Source organism: Pseudopipra pipra, unplaced genomic scaffold (genome assembly GCF_036250125.1).
Source record: "Pseudopipra pipra isolate bDixPip1 unplaced genomic scaffold, bDixPip1.hap1 HAP1_SCAFFOLD_124, whole genome shotgun sequence".
Lineage (NCBI taxonomy): Eukaryota > Metazoa > Chordata > Aves > Passeriformes > Pipridae > Pseudopipra > Pseudopipra pipra.
Window position 1 is genome coordinate 65825 of NW_026990603.1, and position 18454 is coordinate 84278.

Genomic DNA, 18454 nt, shown 5'->3' on the forward strand with positions numbered 1-18454 from the left:
CGGCGAGTCCGCACTGCAGGACTTGACCGACAGGGCCGAGGACTGCGGGAGGGACAAGTGGTTATGGCCACCCACGACACACTGTCTCATCCCAGCCGTGGTTTGGGGTCCATCCCCCGCTTTTGGGTCGCGCCCCGGGGCTGCAGTCCCGGCCGTGCCCACCGGGGTCACCGCTCTCCCGTGCCGCGGCACAGCCCCGGCTCCCCCGGCCCGAGCGGGACCGTGTCCCGTTCCCTGGGGGGGTCCCAGCCCCGCTATGGCCGCAGCGGTCCCGATCCCAGCCCCAATCCCACCTCGGTCCTCCCGCCGCGGGGCCCCCACTCCGCCTGCCGGGCGAGAGGCGGCACCGGCCAGGACCCGCAGCGGGCACGGGCGGGACCCGGCAACGAGCCCCGGGAACAAACCCCCGAGCACGGATCCCTGGCAACGAGCCCCTGGACTTAAGAGTAAGAGGTTTGAAATCCTCAAAAGCTCAGTGATGACAGAACAGTGTCACTGTGATGCCTTAAGCCCCTAATGGTTTTCATTTTTCTAATATTTGTAAGACTTATGAGTTTTATAAGTAGGTTTAAAAGCAGAAACCCCTTCCTTCTTTGTCCCTTGTCCCTTTCCCTTTCTCCAGTACCCTTGTTTATACATTCCCTAACCCTCTTACCCCATTCTGTGCTCCCCATATCAATCCTGCTTCTGAATACAGCAGAATTGTTTAGTCTTTTGTCAAGGCAAGGCCTAGACAGTTGACAGAACAGCATATCTGGGCCTAAACCACAGAATAGGTCAAAAACTAGGTAACAATGTGCCCTTTGTACTCTGATGAAGCTGAAGATGATGAAGTAGGTGGTCCCAAAAGACCCCAGACCCAATTCTCAGGGGGAGGGCCCGGGGCGGTCCAGAGGAAGGGCCAAAGGGTGGACACATCTGGGATTGGATGGATAATGTTATAAAAGGTAACCTTTCGGGCGCGGCCGGCGCGCGCGTCGTATACCATCTACTGCCTTGGCAAATAAACCCTTTCTTATCTCACCCCTAATTAACTGCTCCGGAGATTTTTTTCAGCACCAAAATACACCGGCAACACTGCCTTTATCAGCTCATCTCTAAATTCGTCATGTCACAAGAAGCTGTGCAGAAATACCCATCTCAACAAACATCTCCCAGAGCAGTCCCAATCCAAGTGTGCTTCACTTCAGCTGGGCACAAGCACCACTCCTGCTCACCTCCGTGCTGTGTTTGACAGTCTGACAGAACATTCCTTTGGGGAACCTGCTGGTTCCTGCTCAGGAGGAGGCTGATACACCAGACTTACTGCCTGAGGTACAAAACACTCTCCAGAGTAATCCCCCCAACAACTGTATCAGATAGAAACACATCCTCATCCTTAGAAATAACAATTGCAATGCCAAGGTTTCATGTTTTAAGCTCTCTGTCTCTCCCTCCAGAGTTCTCCTGGGAATGTAGGGATGGTGTTTAAGAGCAGCATAAGGAGAACTGACAGTCACTGTTCCACACTTTCCAGGATAGCAACACTGCCAAACTGAGCTTGTAACATAGACACTCTCAGGATAATTTGTATATCTCATTAAATGCTAATTCTTCATGAGAAGAATCAGGACAGAGAGGCTGATTTAACACCTAGAGGGATTCGTGGGCTACAATGAGGACACTGACCACAAGCCTGGTGCTCCTGAAAAGGGCAGGTATTGACCTGACAAGTGCCTCAGATCGATCTGTGACAAGAAGTGGGAGGTGCAGTTGGTACCAGAGTCACTGTCCCTTCACACACAGTTAGTCATTGGCCTGCAGAAAAGAAGGGGGTTCCTGCCTGCTGCTCTCCCCTGGCACTGCCCCGTTCCCTGGGAAAGTGCAGCTCTTGTCACTGCAGTGTAAAGGTGGGGAAAAGGCAGCGAGAGAAAGGCAGCCCAGCTTGGGGGGTGACCCTCCCTTCCTTCAGCTGCTGGGAAACGTGGCCGGGGTCCCTCAGAGGCACTCCAGCTGAGGAGCTGCACCACTGCCAGAGGGACTTGGCAGTGACGGGGCAAGGGCAGCTCCTAAAATGCCCAGCTGGAGGAACGAGCCGCCCAGGCTCCGCACCAAGCCCTGTGCAGGGCACTTGGGCTGCTGGGGAATGGCCCAGCAGGGAGGTTCTGCTCCTGCCAGCCCAGCTGTTGCTCCAACCGCATAGGAGGGGAGGTATTTTGTCAGGACAGTCGCTCATGGAATGGGTTGCCTGGGGAGGTTGTTGTATCCCCATCCGTGGAATGTTTCAAAACATGACTGGATCCCTCCCTGAGCAGCCCGGTCCGATCCCATTGGTGACTGTGGCCTGAGCAGGAGGTCAGACTTAGAGACCTTGAACTGTCTCTTCTGACCCAGATTCCTCTACAGTCCTGCAGCAGTGCTGGCTTCTTACAGTCCATGATACCTGTTGGTTCCACAGTCTGCAGAGAAGCTCCTTTGCCCAGCAGGCAGTCCTGGAATGCCCAGCCATCCATGGCAGAGATTCCCAGAGCTGCCACGTGCCCCAGCTGTCCCTGAGCCCCAGCTTTGGCCTCGGCACTGAAACGCTGCCAGGACCTGTCCCTGCTGTGCAGGTCCGTGAGGCTGCAGGACACGGTGTCACACAGCACACACGGCCACTGGGTCCTGCCAGCTCCTCCAGCCTGTGCTTCCTGATTGCCGGGGATTTTAGGGGCCACCTGTCTCCAGGGCTGGGCAGGGAAACAGAGATTTCCTGTGACTGGGAGCAACACAGGGCCTTGCCAAGGCAAGCGAATCGCCCGGGCTTCAGGTGCCCGTGTGCAATTCCATCTCCAGGCTCTCCCCCAGCAGCAGGTTCCTGTCACCAGTTCCCGATCTCCCTCAGCTGAGCGGGCGGGGCGGGGCCGCAGGGCCGGGCGGGCTGGGATTGGGCGGCGGCGCTCGAGCGCTGATTGGGCAGCGCTGCCGGCCCGCGGTATAAAGGGCCGGCGGGGCGGGTGCGGGCGGTTGTGTGTGAGGGCTGAGGGTGCGGCCCCGCTGCTGCCCGGGCTGCGGAGGGGAGAGCGCCTTGGCCGCCGGGTTATGGACCGGGGGAGCCGGGGGGCGTTTAGGGGCGCCTTGTGCTGGGCAGCGGGGGCCGGGTAAGCCCCTTACCTGCCGGGTGACCCCGGGGGGAGCCGTGGCAGGACTGCGGGGCTGGTGCTCTCTGGGTGGATCAAGTTTTGCTTTGGAATTCCAAACCCTTTCCCTGTGCAGGGTTAGGAGGCAAAGACTGCTTCAGCTTGGGTTTTTTTGGTGCTGGATTAACGCTTTTTGCTCGTTCTGTGTCCATTTGCAGCCTGGCTCGTGGTTTCCCCTGGGGCGGAGGCGAGTTGTGCTTCCTGCTGGGAGAGAGAAGGGCCTTGGGAAGCTGCTCCATGAGCCACAGCTGTGCCGAGCCCGGGAGTCTGTCCAGGTGAGAGCAGGGCTTATACTGCCAGGGAGGAGCTGGGTTTGCTGTTGAAACATGCCCATGCCTTTAAATGCAAGGACAGGCAGAAGCTGGGAGGGACCCTGAGCACATTTGAAAAGCCCTTGACTGTGGGAGGAGTGTCCAGGAGAAATGATTCCTTTTTTTGCAGGGAGGCAGTTTGTGAGGACAGGGGGGTTGCTGTGCTCTCTAGCAAAACTACTCCCCTTGGGATGTGCAGGGTGAGGAAATGTTGGCCCCGTGTGGGCTGGAGCAAAGGTGTGTGGGTGCCTGTGTGTGACACCCGTGGGTGTGCAGGAAGGGGGTTCTGGTGCCATTGGAGCTGCCAGGGAGCCAAAAGGGGCACAGTTGTCTGAAAAAGGTGAAAGCTCTGTTGGCCTCTGTTGACACCTGCACCAAAGGAGATGCAAATTTCCCCCCTCTTGGTTGCAGGCTTCACAAAGCTCCCAGGAAAGGAAGTTTTAGATTCCAACTCCCCTTTATGCTAAAGGTTTCCTTGCTCTCTCAGCAGGATGTCGAGTGCCACCGTGTCCCTGAGGTTCCCCTTTCTGCTGTTGGGAGAGCATGAGGTGGATGGAGAGGATCCCCAGCCATCTGCAGGCACAAGGGACTCGCACAACTGCGATTTTTCTCCAGCTCTCTTAAGGTGGACTTTCAGGGCACCATGGGTAATGTGCCAGCTCTCCTGCTGGAGTTTTTGTCTTCTGCTCTATTTGAACATAAAGAGTAAAAGTAAAGTCAGGTGTGTTCTGGAGTATGTTACACTCGTGCAAAGCTCCTTCCCTCTGTTTATTTTCTGTTCTGGAAAGCACAGTCTGGGGTTCCTGGGCACTTGCTATTAAATGATTCCATGAAAATAATTTTGTACTGAAAGGAGAAAGGAGCTGACTGTTTGAGATCAGATGTCACTGATAAAAGCTGTATGTTTTTTCGCTCAGTAAGCTTTTAAACTATCTCATAGTGTGTAGGAATGCCTGGCTTCTAAAACTCACCAGTTGAGTCTTAGAAGTTTCTTTGAAGAGCTGTTTTCAGGCAGCAAAATTGGCCCTGCAGGAGGGACTCTGTGCCTGCTCTCCCGTGGCTCCAAGGGATCTCTGGCCCTTCACGCCGGCACCGAGATTTTCTCGGGAAGGGCCTCAGATCCCCGGACCAGTCTGGGACACAGGCAAGATCCCCTTGCCTTTAGAAATGAGGCCTTCTTGTGGCTTCCTCCCCGTACATGTTGGTGGGTTCCAAAGAAGGCCTCTTGAAATGCCTTTTGGGCTGTCCATTGAAGCCTTGGGACCAAATTGGGCCCCTGGAGGGACAGTGCTGTTGGTGCCCCCGGGTTGGGGCACCCCGAGGACTCCAGCGCGCACCGAAAGGATTATTCGGGGAGATCCTCGGGGTGCCCGGCCCTGGGGAGCTCAAAGCAAGGTCCCTGCCATGGATTCAGGCATTGCTGAGAGTATCCCAGGGGTAGCTGTCCCTGCTAGACATGGAGCTCTCTAATGGGCTGGAATTGGGTGATAAAAGTGGTGCTCCAAGTGCCAAAGCAGTGTGGGATTGGGATTAAGAAATGAGCAGTGATGGTCCAATTGGCTGTTTTCTCTGCAATGTGACTGTGAGAGCTGCAGGAGTGCCAGGTGTGTGTTCCAGTCCCCAGCATTTGGTTTGCACATGTCCTGGTCAGACACAGGTCCAACTTCCTCAGTTCTTGACCCAAGAGAGGGAGAATGAAGGACTGGCAGTGTTAAGGTGATTGGTGTGACAGGGGTTAAATTGGGAAACCATTGGGGAATTCCTCAGTTTCCCTATTTGCCAAACTCACCCAAACCTGTGCTAGGAAGAGATTGAGTAGGAAAGTTGAGGCAGAAATGAAATTGAAAACTGGGGATATTGAAACAGTAATTGCTGGAAATAAATGTGTCCAAGCAGCAGCTCTTGTTGTGCAGGGAATAACTCCTGTCAGCAGCAAGGCCCCGACTGAAGTGGCAGCTGCAGTTGTTCCTGTGGTGTGGGCCAGTGGACTTCCAGGAGAGTGGAAGAGGGCAGAACCTGTAGGTATTACCCCTGATGTGGGATCTCTACTGGTAAGGCAAACCCAGTATCCTTTAAAATCAGAATGATAGCTTGGATTGGTTGCAGTAACAGCTAAATTGGCTCATCCTGGTTTGCTTGTAGGACGTGAATGCAAGAACCTGCCAAGAAAAGCAATGGCCAAGATGATTGATGAGTGCAGGACCTGAGAGAACCACCTTGAATGACAATCTCAAGGAGTTTCCAGTACTGGATATAAAAGATGGCCTTTGCTGCATCTCCTTGAACAAGGAAAGCCAAGAAATCTTTGCCTTTGAAGGAGAAAATCTGGGAAGCGGGAAGGAAGAAGAGAAGCCACCTGACTCCTCCCTTAGCCCCAGACAGCCCATGAACTGCCTTCCTGGGAATGGTAGGACGGGCTGGACTCTGGATTGCTCCCTCTGGATGTGTGGTAAGACTGTTATACCAGCTTTTAAAAACAGCCTGTAAGCATTTGCTGCCTTGGCTAGATGGTGCAAGGGCAGCCTTTAAGCAGCTAAAGCATTCCCTGAGGAGAGCTCTGGGTCTGCCAGATGTGTCAGAACTGTTGGAAGCATCTTTGGTGGGGAGGGCAAACAAAGGCCAAGGTGTGCAGTGACCCCCCTGACAAGGGACTTTGAGTTAATGGCATCCCTGCAAGTGAACTTTGTGGGCTGTTCCCCCTGTAGGCCAGGTGACAGTCCCAGCTACAGTGATGGGGAAAAATGGTAAAAGAGAGCCCCAAAAGCTGGAAATCCTCCTGGAGGCTCTTGGCAAAGAGAATTTCCTGAGTTGCCCCTGAAAGGACAGTGACAGCTTTTGAGTGCTGGTAGATCCTTTTAATAGATAGCCTTGAGCGTGTCCTTGTTGCACCAGGAGGCCTTGTCAAAGTCCCCATCTTCCAGGAGATATGCCTATTAAAGTTTCAAATGCTCTCCATATTCCTTTGTTGGCTTGAGGCTCTCCCCTCAGGAACTGCAGGAACTCCTGGTGCCGCCTGGGCCGATGGATTGGACGCCCCAGCCCCTCCGTTCCTTCCCAGCCCCTGGGGCCGTGTCCAGTGGTGGCACTGCCAGCCCTGCAGGTGAAGTGGGAAGGGCCTTTCCAGGTCTTGTGGATCCATTTATAGCAGTTGGCATTGCAGAAAGAGGATGTGGGGTCTCTTTTTCTTTAGTTAAAAAAGCTCCTTTTGATTGGTGAGCAGAACAAAGTGGATCCTTCAGAGTTCCCATCCGTGTTTGTGTCTCAGCCTGTGTTAGGATTCAGGGCTGTAGCTGTTGTTGTCACTGAGGAGTCAAACTCTGCTTTAAATCATGAGACACTGGCCTAATGGCCGAGTGTGAAGAATAAAGAGGGAATGCTGTCTGAGTGTTGAGATGTAACAAGGGCTAATCCTTTTTGCAGTGGGATGGAGCCTGGAAACTGCACAGAGCTGAGCCAAGGGATTGAAAGGGACCAACCAAGGGAGGTGAAGAAAGAAGGTAGACGGGAACTGAGGCAGTAGACAAGCACCTCTAAGTTACACTGTAAACAGGTGAGTTGTCATGAAATTCCTAAGATAGGCACTGAGGACTTTGAGGGCTCCAGACAGAGCAGACCTGGGAAGGCCCTCGGTGAAGCCCCTTGGAAACCTTGTAAGGGTAGGTGTGTATGGTAGTGAGTGTTGGAGAATGTCCTGAACATGGAACAGGAATGCAAGGAAGGAAAATAAACCCTCCTGTAATGCTGACCCCTGCCATCAGCTGCAGTGGAGATAGCTGTGTGTGCCCTTTGGGAGCTGATTGCCAGGATACGTGGCGGGCTGGGATCATGGCTGGGTGTTGTAAGCAAGGAATGCCTGGCTTCTAAACCTCTCCAACTGAGTCTTAGAGGCTTCTTTGAAGAGTTGTTTTCAGGCAGCAGAATTGGCCCCCAGGAGGGACTCTGTGCCTGCTCTCCCGTGGCTCCAAGGGATCTCTGGCCCTTCACGCCGGCACCGAGATTTTCTCGGGAAGGGCCTCAGATCCCCGGACCAGTCTGGGACACAGGCAAGATCCCCCTGCAGTTTAGGACCAAATTGGGCCCCTGGAGGGACAGTGCTGTTGGTGCCCCCGGGTTGGGGCACCCCGAGGACTCCAGCGCGCACCGAAAGGATTATTCGGGGAGATCCTCGGGGTGCCCGGCCCTGGGGAGCTCAAAGCAAGGTCCCTGCCATGGATTCAGGCATTGCTGAGAGTATCCCAGGGGTCCCTGTCCCTGCTAGACATGGAGCTCTCTAATGGGCTGTCATTGGGTGATAAAAGTGGTGCTCCAAGTGCCAAAGCAGTGTGGGATTGGGATTAAGAAATGAGCAGTGATGGTCCAATTGGCTGTTTTCTCTGGAATGTGACTGTAAGAGCTGCAGGAGTGCCAGGTGTGTGTTCCAGTCCCCAGCATTTGGTTTGCACATGTCCTGGTCAGACACAGGTCCAACTTGCTCAGTCCTTAACCCAAGAGAAGGAGAATTAAGGACTGGCAGTGTTAAGGTGATTGGTGTGACAGGGGTTAAACTGGGAAAACATCGGGGAATTCCTCAGTTTCCCTATTTGCCAAACTCACCCAAACCTGTGCTAGGAAGAGATTGAGCGGAAAAGTTGAGGCAGAAATGAAATTGAAAACTGGGGATATTGAAACAGTAATTGCTGGAACTAAATGTGTCAAAGCAGCGGCTCTTGTTGTGCAGGGAATAACTCCTGTCAGCAGCAAGGTCGTGACTGAAGTGGCAGCTGCAGTTGTTCCTGTGGTGTGGGCCAGTGGACTTCCAGGAGAGTGGAAGAGGGCAGAACCTGTAGGTATTACCCCTGATGTGGGATCTCTACTGGTAAGGCAAACCCAGTATCCTTTAAAATCAGAATGCCAGCTTGGATTGGTTGCAGTAACAGCTAAATTGGCTCATCCTGGTTTGCTTGTAGGATGTGAATGCAAGAACCTGCCAAGAAAAGCAATGGCCAAGATGATTGATGAGTGCAGGACCTGAGAGAACCACCTTGAATGACAATCTCAAGGAGTTTCCAGTACTGGATATAAAAGATGGCCTTTGCTGCATCTCCTTGAGCAAGGAAAGCCAAGAAACCTTTGCCTTTGAAGGAGAAAATCTGGGAAGCGGGAAGGAAGAAGAGAAGCCACCTGACTCCTCCCTTAGCCCCAGACAGCCCATGAACTGCCTTCTGGGAATGGTAGGACGGGCTGGACTCTGGATTACTCCCTCTGGATGTGTGGTAAGACTGTTATACCACCTTTTAAAAACAGCCTGTAAGCATTTGCTGCCTTGGCTAGATGATGCAAGGGCAGCCTTTAAGCAGCTAAAGCATTCCCTGAGGAGAGCTCTGGGTCTGCCAGATGTCTCAGAACTGTTGGAAGCATCTTTGGTGGGGAGGGCAAACAAAGGACAAGGTGTGCAGTGACCCCCTGACAAGGGACTTTGAGTTAATGGCATCCCTGCAAGTGAACTTTGTGGGCTGTTCCCCCTGTAGGGCAGGTGACAGTCCCAGCTGCAGTGATGGGGTAAAATAGTTAAAAGAGAACTCCAAAAGCTGGAAATCCTCCTGGAGGCTCTTGGCCAATAGAGTTTCCTGAGTTGCCCCTGAAAGAAGGACAGTGACAGCTTTTGAGTGCTAGTAGATGCTTTTAATAGATAGCCTTGAGTGTGTCCTTGTTGCACCAGTAGGCCTTGTCAAAGTCCCCATCTTCCAGGGGATCTACATATTGAAGTTTCAAATGCTCTCCATAATCCTTTGTTGTCTTGAGGCTCTCCCCTCAGGAACTGCAGGAACTCCTGGTGCCGCCTGGGCCGATGGATTGGACGCCCCAGCCCCTCCGTTCCTGCCCAGCCCCTGGGGCCGTGTCCAGTGGTGGCACTGCCAGCCCTGCAGTGGAAGTGGGAAGGGCCTTTGCAGGTCTTGTGGATCACATTTAGAGTAGCCAAAGTTGCAGAAAAAGGATGTTGAGTCTCTTCTTCTTGAGTTCAGAAAGCTCCTTTTGATTGGTGAGCAGAACAAAGTGGATCCTTCAGAGTTCCCATCCGTGTTTGTGTCTCAGCCTGTGTTAGGATTCAGGGCTGTCAGTTGTTGTCACTGAGGAGTCAAACTCTGCTTTAAATCATGAGACACTGGCCTAATGGCCAAGTGTCAAGAAAAAAGTGGGAATGCTATCTGAGTGTTGAGATGTAACAAGGGCTAATCCTTTTTGCAGTGGGATGGAGCCTGGAAACTGCACAGAGCTGAGCCAAGGGATTGAAAGGGACCAACCAAGGGAGGTGAAGAAAGAAGGAAGAAGGGAAGTGAGGCAGCAGCCAAGCAGCACCAAGTTCCTGTGTAAGCAGGTGAGTTGTGTTGAGGTTCCTCAGGCAGGCACTGAGGAGTTTGAGGGCTCCAGACAGAGCAGACCTGGGAAGGCCCTCGGTGAAGCCCCTTGGAAACCTTGTAAGGGTAGGTGTGTATGGTAGTGAGTGTTGGAAAACTTCCTGAGTAGGGATTAGGAATGCAGGGAAGGAAAATGAATCCTCTATTAATGCTACCATATCAGCTGCAGTGGAGATAGCTGTGTGTGCCCTTTGGGAGCTGATTGCCAGGACTCCTGGCGGGCTGGAATGATTGAAGAGCAGAGGAATAAAAGATTGCCTGGCTTCTAAAACTTATCAACTGAGTCTCGGAGGTTCTTGTAAGAAATTTTAGGTAACACCTGAACTTTTGTGTGTACTTCTGAGTTCAGCTGGAAAGAGATTGTCCAGGGAAGAGGAATCTTGCTCAGTGCAAGAAGTTGCCCTTGATGAACTTCCTATCTGAGCTGATGCCCTTGGCAGGAGAAGTGCTCAGCAAGGAGGCTCTTTGCTCCTAGGCAGGAAGAAAGGTCAGTGCCCTTCCTCCCCAAGGCCCAGCCCAGCAGGGCTGGCAGGAGCTGCTGGTGTGGCTGCTCTTTGGGTTCTCAGCTGTGGCTGTGGGGTGGTGACCTCGTGTTCCTGCCTGTGCTCCAGGGCAGCCAAAAGCCCCAGCACAGCCCCTGGGCCTTTCTGGGAGCCTGAGCTATTGCAGTACTGGGGATGGGGGTTTGGGTTTTTGTTTCCCTAAAAGTAGAACCGTTGGGGGGGATCTCTTATCTCACAGTTGTTGTTGTTTTGATATCTTAATTAATTACAACTTTAGAAGAAAACCTTGTGTAACTTAGGAACTGACTTGCACTGGTTACACTGAAAGTGCCAAGGAGTTGTAGTGTCCACTGGATTGTTTGTATTGAAGCAGTTTGGTGTTTACAGAGGGATAATAACTCCTGTCAGCAGCAAGGTCCCGACTGAAGTGGCAGCTGCAGTTGTTCCTGTCATGTGGGCCAGTGGAATTCCAAGAAAATGGACAAGGACAGAAGCTGTAAGAATTCCCCCTAAGCCAGAATCTCTCCTGGTAAGGCAAACCAAGTATCCTTTAAAATTAGGAAGCCAAGCTGGATTGGTTCTAGTAAGAGCTAAATTTGCTGATCATGGTTTGATAGTAGAATGTGAATGGAAGGACTTGTAAAGAAAGGAAATGGGAAAGATGCTTGATTGCTGGGAGCAGAGGCTGGCAGACAGTGGCACTGGATGTTTGGTTGTGGTTGGGAATGAGCAGCTTGACCTGCCCAGGGTTGTCTGTGCTGGGGGTGGGTTTGGGTCCTGTGTGGCCACAGGTCTGTGCAGCAGCTGGAGCCTGGGCAGGTTTGGGGGCTGTGGTGTGCCAGGCTGCTGAGTGTGTTGTCCCTGTTTCCTTGGAGTGTCCCAGTGTCCCTGCTTGTCTGTTTGTTGCCCTGCAGGCAGAAGAGCCCAGGCCTGAGCTGGCTGAGTGTTGGTGTGACCCAGAGTGGGTGTCCCTGCCCTCGGGCCAGTCCCCAGAGCTGCCTTTGGCATCCCCTGCTGAAGGGTGGGAGCTGCCCAGAGCCAGCAGCATCCAGCTGGAGGATGCAGGAGGATGCAGCTCTGCTTTGCTGGGAGGTAAGAGGTGGGGTGCAGGAGCTGGCAGGGGTGTTCTGCAGACAGAGGGAGGGCAGGAGCAGGGGAATTGCAGGTGCAGCAGCTGTGTCAGTGCTGGATGGAGTCAGGCTGGGAAAGGGCCCTGAGTGTCAGGGCAGGGGAGAGCCCAGGGTGGCCCTGGGAGCCCTGGGGCTGTGACCAAGTGCAGTGGGCAAAGGAATGGGCACTGGAGAGCTGGGCAAACAGCTGGAGGAGTTGCAAGGAGAACCAGGAGACTGGAATCCAGGAGCAGCAGCTCCCTGTGTGTGTGTGTAGAACCAGGTGTACTGCAGCCCCCAGTGAGGTGGGAAATGAACCTCAGGAGGCTGGGAATGAGTCCCACACACTGGTTAAAGTGGGCTGGACTCTTCCCAAGTGTCTGAAAAGCTTTTCTTCAGCGTTACTTTATCAATTGAAAACTGGAGTGATTGTTGAGGTGTTGGCAGTTCTTTTCTTGTGTTTTTGGTGAGGTGTTGACTCAGTACCTTTCTTGGAGCTGCTGTTGGATGAAGAGGTGCCCCCAATTCACCTGTAAAGTCCTGGTTTTCTTCCCTGCTTCTCCCAGCTTGTCCAGGAGATGGAATTCCAGTGCTACAGTCTAGATGGGTGGTGGTGCTCCCAAAAGGAGCCTTTCAGCCCTCAGGACAAGTTTTGGTGCCACTGGAGCTGCTGGGAGAAGCATAAGGTTGGCAGTGAGAGGCCTGGAATGATGTTGCTGTGGCAGAGAAGAAATGAGCAGTGATGGTACAACTGACTATTTTCTCTTGAATATAATGGTAAGAGCTGCAGGAGTGCCAGGTGTGTGTTCCAGTCCCCAGCATTTGGTTTGCACATGTCCTGGTCAGACACAGGTCCAACTTCCTCAGTCCTTAACCCAAGAGAAGGAGAATTAAGGACTAGCAGTGTTAAGGTGACTGGTGTGACAGGGGTTAAATTGGGAAACCGTTGGGGAATTCTTCAGTTTCCCTATTTGCCAAACTCACCCAAACCTGTGCTAGGAAGAGATTGAGTGGAAAAGTTGAGGCAGAAATGAAATTGAAAACTGGGGATATTGAAACAGTAATTGCTGGAACTAAATGTGTCCAAGCAGCAGCTCTTGTTGTGCAGGGAATAACTCCTGTCAGCAGCAAGGTCGTGACTGAAGTGGCAGCTGCAGTTGTTCCTGTGGTGTGGGCCAGTGGACTTCCAGGAGAGTGGAAGAGGGCAGAACCTGTAGGTATTACCCCTGATGTGGGATCTCTCCTGGTAAGGCAAACCCAGTATCCTTTAAAATCAGCATGCCAGCTTGGATTGGTTGCAGTAACAGCTAAATTGGCTCATCCTGGTTTGCTTGTAGGATGTGAATGCAAGAACCTGCCAAGAAAAGCAATGGCCAAGATGATTGATGAGTGCAGGACCTGAGAGAACCACCTTGAATGACAATCTCAAGGAGTTTCCAGTACTGGATATAAAAGATGGCCTTTGCTGCATCTCCTTGAGCAAGGAAAGCCAAGAAACCTTTGCTTTTGAAGGAGAAAATCTGGGAAGCGGGAAGGAAGAAGAGAAGCCCCCTGACTCCTCCCTGAGCCCCAGACAGCCCATGAACTGCCTTCCTGGGAATGGTAGGACGGGCTGGACTCTGGATTGCTCCCTCTGGATGTGTGGTAAGACTGTTAGGGCAACTTTTCCAACAGCCTGTAAGCATTTGCTGCCTTGGCTAGATGGTGCAAGGGCAGCCTTTAAGCAGCTAAAGCATTCCCTGAGGAGGGCTCTGGGTCTGCCAGATGTGTCAGAACTGTTGGAAGCATCTTTGGTGGGGAGAGCAAACAAAGGACAAGGTGTGACCCCCTGACAAGGGACTTTGAGTTAATGGCATCCCTGCAAGTGAACTTTGTGGGCTGTTCCCCCTGTAGGGCAGGTGACAGTCCCAGCTACAGTGATGGGGAAAAATGGTAAAAGAGAGCCCCAAAAGCTGGAAATCCTCCTGGAGGCTCTTGGCCAACAGAGTTTCCTGAGTTGCCCCTGAAAGAAGGACAGTGACAGCTTTTGAGTGCTGGTAGATGCTTTTAATAGATAGCCTTGAGTGTGTCCTTGTTGCACCAGTAGGCCTTGTCCAACTCCCCATCTTCCAGGAGATATACCTATTAAAGTTTCAAATGCTCTCCATAATCCTTTGTTGGCTTGAGGCTCTCCCCTCAGGAACTGCAGGAACTCCTGGTGCCGCCTGGGCCGATGGATTGGACGCCCCAGCCCCTCCGTTCCTGCCCAGCCCCTGGGGCCGTGTCCAGTGGTGGCACTGCCAGCCCTGCAGGGGAAGTGGGAAGGGCCTTTCCAGGTCTTGTGGATCCATTTATAGCAGTTGGCATTGCAGAAAGAGGACCTGGGGTCTCTTTTTCTTTAGTTAAAAAAGCTCCTTTTGGTTGGCGAGCAGAACAAAGTGGATCCTTCAGAGTTCCCATCCGTGTTTGTGTCTCAGCCTGTGTTAGGATTCAGGGCTGTAGCTGTTGTTGTCACTGAGGAGTCAAACTCTGCTTTAAATCATGAGACACTGGCCTAATGGCCGAGTGTGAAGAATAAAGAGGGAATGCTGTCTGAGTGTTGAGATGTAACAAGGGCTAATCCTTTTTGCAGTGGGATGGAGCCTGGAAACTGCACAGAGCTGAGCCAAGGGATTGAAAGGGACCAACCAAGGGAGGTGAAGAAAGAAGGTAGACGGGAACTGAGGCAGTAGACAAGCACCTCTAAGTTACACTGTAAACAGGTGAGTTGTCATGAAATTCCTAAGACAGGCACTGAGGACTTTGAGGGCTCCAGACAGAGCAGACCTGGGAAGGCCCTCGGTGAAGCCCCTTGGAAACCTTGTAAGGGTTTGTGTGTATGATAGTGAGTGTTGGAGAATGTCCTGAACATGGAACAGGAATGCAAGGAAGGAAAATATACCCTCCTGTAATGCTGACCCCTGCCATCAGCTGCAGTGGAGATAGCTGTGTGTGCCCTTTGGGAGCTGATTGCCAGGATATGTGGCGGACTGGGATCATGGCTGGGTGTTGTAAGCAAGGAATGCCTGGCTTCTAGACTTCTCCAACTGAGTCTTAGAGGCTTCTTTGTAGAGCTGAGTTCAGGCAGCAGAATTGGCCCTGCAGGAGGGACTCTGTGCCTGCTCTCCCGTGGCTCCAAGGGATCTCTGGCCCTTCACGCCGGCACCGAGATTTTCTCGGGAAGGGCCTCAGATCCCCGGACCAGTCTGGGACACAGGCAAGATCCCCCTGCCTTTAGAAATGAGGCCTTCTTGTGGCTTCCTCCCTGTACACGTTGGTGGGTTCCAAAGAAGGCCTCTTGAAACCCCTTTTGGGCTGTCCATTGAAGGCTTGGGACCAAATTGGCCCCCTGGAGGGACAGTGCTGTTGGTGCCCCCCGGGTTGGGGCACCCCGAGGACTCCAGCGCGCACCGAAAGGATTATTCGGGGAGATCCTCGGGGTGCCCGGCCCTGGGGAGCTCAAAGCAAGGTCCCTGCCATGGATTCAGGCATTGCTGAGAGTATCCCAGGGGTCCCTGTCCCTGCTAGACATAGAGCTCTCTAATGGACTGTAATTGGGTTCTAAAAGTGGTGCTCCAAGTGCCAAAGAAGTGTGGGATTGGGATTAAGAAATGAGCAGTGATGGTCCAATTGGCTGTTTTCTCTGGAATGTGACTGTAAGAGCTGCAGGAGTGCCAGGTGTGTGTTCCAGTCCCCAGCATTTGGTTTGCACATGTCCTGGTCAGACACAGGTCCAACTTCCTTAGTCCTTAACCCAGTAGAGGGAGAATGAAGGACTGGCAGTGTTAAGGTGATTGGTGTGACAGGGGTTAAACTGGGAAAACATCGGGGAATTCCTCAGTTTCCCTATTTGCCAAACTCACCCAAACCCTGTGCTAGGAAGAGATTGAGTAGGAAAGTTGAGGCAGAAATGAAATTGAAAACTGGGGATATTGAAACAGTAATTGCTGGAACTAAATGTGTCCAAGCAGCAGCTCTTGTTGTGCAGGGAATAACTCCTGTCAGCAGCAAGGTCCCGACTGAAGTGGCAGCTGCAGTTGTTCCTGTGGTGTGGGCCAGTGGACTTCCAGGAGAGTGGAAGAGGGCAGAACCTGTAGGTATTACCCCTGATGTGGGATCTATATGGGTAAGGCAAACCAGGTATCCTTTAAAATCAGAATGCCAGCTTGGATTGGTTGCAGTAACAGCTAAATTGGCTCATCCTGGTTTGCTTGTAGGATGTGAATGCAAGAACCTGCCAAGAAAAGCAATGGCCAAGATGATTGATGAGTGCAGGACCTGAGAGAACCACCTTGAATGACAATCTCAAGGAGTTTCCAGTATTGGACATAAAAGATGGCCTTTGCTGCATCTCCTTGAGCAAGGAAAGCCAAGAAACCTTTGCTTTTGAAGGAGAAAATCTGGGAAGCGGGAAGGAAGAAGAGAAGCCCCCTGACTCCTCCCTTAGCCCCAGACAGCCCATGAACTGCCTTCCTGGGAATGGTAGGACAGGCTGGACTCTGGATTGCTCCCTCTGGATGTGTGGTAAGACTGTTAGGGCAACTTTTCCAACAGCCTGTAAGCATTTGCTGCCTTGGCTAGATGGTGCAAGGGCAGCCTTTAAGCAGCTAAAGCATTCCCTGAGGAGGGCTCTGGGTCTGCCAGATGTGTCAGAACTGTTGGAAGCATCTTTGGTGGGGAGGGCAAACAAAGGCCAAGGTGTGCAGTGACCCCCCTGACAAGGGACTTTGAGTTAATGGCATCCCTGCAAGTGAACTTTGTGGGCTGTTCCCCCTGTAGGGCAGGTGACAGTCCCAGCTACAGTGATGGGAAAAATGGTAAAAGAGAACCTGAAAAGCTGGAAATCCTCCTGGAGGCTCTTGGCCAACAGAGTTTCCTGAGTTGCCCCTGAAAGAAGGACAGTGACAGCTTTTGAGTGCTAGTAGATGCTTTTAATAGACAGCCTTGAGCGTGTCCTTGTTGCACCAGTAGGCCTTGTCAAAGTCCCCATCTTCCAGGAGATATACATATTAAAGTTTCAAATGCTCTCCATAATCCTTTGTTGTCTTGAGGCTCTCCCCTCAGGAACTGCAGGAACTCCTGGTGCCGCCTGGGCCGATGGATTGGACGCCCCAGCCCCTCCGTTCCTGCCCAGCCACTGGGGCCGTGTCCAGTGGTGGCACTGCCAGCCCTGCAGGTGAAGTGGGAAGGGCCTTTCCAGGTCTTGTGGATCCATTTATAGCAGTTGGCATTGCAGAAAGAGGACCTGGGGTCTCTTTTTCTTTAGTTAAAAAAGCTCCTTTTGGTTGGCGAGCAGAACAAAGTGGATCCTTCAGAGTTCCCATCCGTGTTTGTGTCTCAGCCTGTGTTAGGATTCAGGGCTGTAGCTGTTGTTGTCACTGAGGAGTCAAACTCTGCTTTAAATCATGAGACACTGGCCTAATGGCCGAGTGTGAAGAATAAAGAGGGAATGCTGTCTGAGTGTTGAGATGTAACAAGGGCTAATCCTTTTTGCAGTGGGATGGAGCCTGGAAACTGCACAGAGCTGAGCCAAGGGATTGAAAGGGACCAACCAAGGGAGGTGAAGAAAGAAGGTAGACGGGAACTGAGGCAGTAGACAAGCACCTCTAAGTTACACTGTAAACAGGTGAGTTGTCATGAAATTCCTAAGACAGGCACTGAGGACTTTGAGGGCTCCAGACAGAGCAGACCTGGGAAGGCCCTCGGTGAAGCCCCTTGGAAACCTTGTAAGGGTTTGTGTGTATGATAGTGAGTGTTGGAGAATGTCCTGAACATGGAACAGGAATGCAAGGAAGGAAAATATACCCTCCTGTAATGCTGACCCCTGCCATCAGCTGCAGTGGAGATAGCTGTGTGTGCCCTTTGGGAGCTGATTGCCAGGATACGTGGCGGGCTGGGATCATGGCTGGGTGTTGTAAGCAAGGAATGCCTGGCTTCTAAAAGTCACCAGCTGAGTCTTAGAGGCTTCTTTGTAGAGCTGAGTTCAGGCAGCAGAATTGGCCCTGCAGGAGGGAGTCTGTGCCTGCTCTCCCGTGGCTCCAAGGGATCTCTGGCCCTTCACGCCGGCACCGAGGTTTTCTCGGGAAGGGCCTCAGATCCCCGGACCAGTCTGGGACACAGGCAAGATCCCCCTGCCTTTAGAAATGAGGCCTTCTTGTGGCTTCCTCCCCGTACACGTTGGTGGGTTCCAAAGAAGGCCTCTTGAAACCCCTTTTGGGCTGTCCATTGAAGGCTTGGGACCAAATTGGCCCTGGAGGGACAGTGCTGTTGGTGCCCCCCGGGTTGGGGCACCCCGAGGACTCCAGCGCGCACCGAAAGGATTATTCGGGGAGATCCTCGGGGTGCCCGGCCCTGGGGAGCTCAAAGCAAGGTCCCTGCCATGGATTCAGGCATTGCTGAGAGTATCCCAGGGGTCCCTGTCCCTGCTAGACATGGAGCTCTCTAATGGGCTGTCATTGGGTGATAAAAGTGGTGCTCCAAGTGCCAAAGAAGTGTGGGATTGGGATTAAGAAATGAGCAGTGAGGGTCCAATTGGCTGTTTTCTCTGGAATGTGACTGTAAGAGCTGCAGGAGTGCCAGGTGTGTGTTCCAGTCCCCAGCATTTGGTTTGCACATGTCCTGGTCAGACACAGGTCCAACTTCCTTAGTCCTTAACCCAGTAGAGGGAGAATGAAGGACTGGCAGTGTTAAGGTGATTGGTGTGAGAGGGGTTAAACTGGGAAAACATTGGGGAATTCCTCAGTTTCCCTATTTGCCAAACTCACCCAACCCTGTGCTAGGAAGAGATTGAGTAGGAAAGTTGAGGCAGAAATGAAATTGAAAACTGGGGATATTGAAACAGTAATTGCTGGAACTAAATGTGTCCAAGCAGCAGCTCTTGTTGTGCAGGGAATAACTCCTGTCAGCAGCAAGGTCCTGACTGAAGTGGCAGCTGCAGTTGTTCCTGTGGTGTGGGCCAGT

The 18454-nt window shown here is 52.5% G+C and overlaps 1 long non-coding RNA gene across 7 annotated transcripts; it reads left to right on the top strand.

The window, feature by feature from the left end:
• Nucleotides 1–2881: 2881 nt before the first annotated feature.
• On the top strand, nucleotides 2882–17106 carry LOC135408021 (uncharacterized). 7 transcript variants are annotated; one of them, XR_010427165.1, is made up of 13 exons: nucleotides 2882–3057; nucleotides 3317–3433; nucleotides 3957–4094; nucleotides 5612–5918; nucleotides 6445–6569; nucleotides 6890–7019; nucleotides 8416–9824; nucleotides 12585–12722; nucleotides 12814–13120; nucleotides 13643–13791; nucleotides 14088–14217; nucleotides 15712–16670; nucleotides 16991–17106. It is a non-coding gene; the product is annotated as an uncharacterized LOC135408021 (long non-coding RNA). The 7 variants fall into 7 exon arrangements; XR_010427163.1 differs by lacking the exons at nucleotides 2882–3057; nucleotides 3317–3433; nucleotides 3957–4094 and adding an exon at nucleotides 4851–5487; XR_010427159.1 differs by lacking the exons at nucleotides 2882–3057; nucleotides 3317–3433; nucleotides 3957–4094 and having other exon boundaries at nucleotides 4851–5918.
• The last annotated feature ends 1348 nt before the right edge of the window (nucleotides 17107–18454 follow it).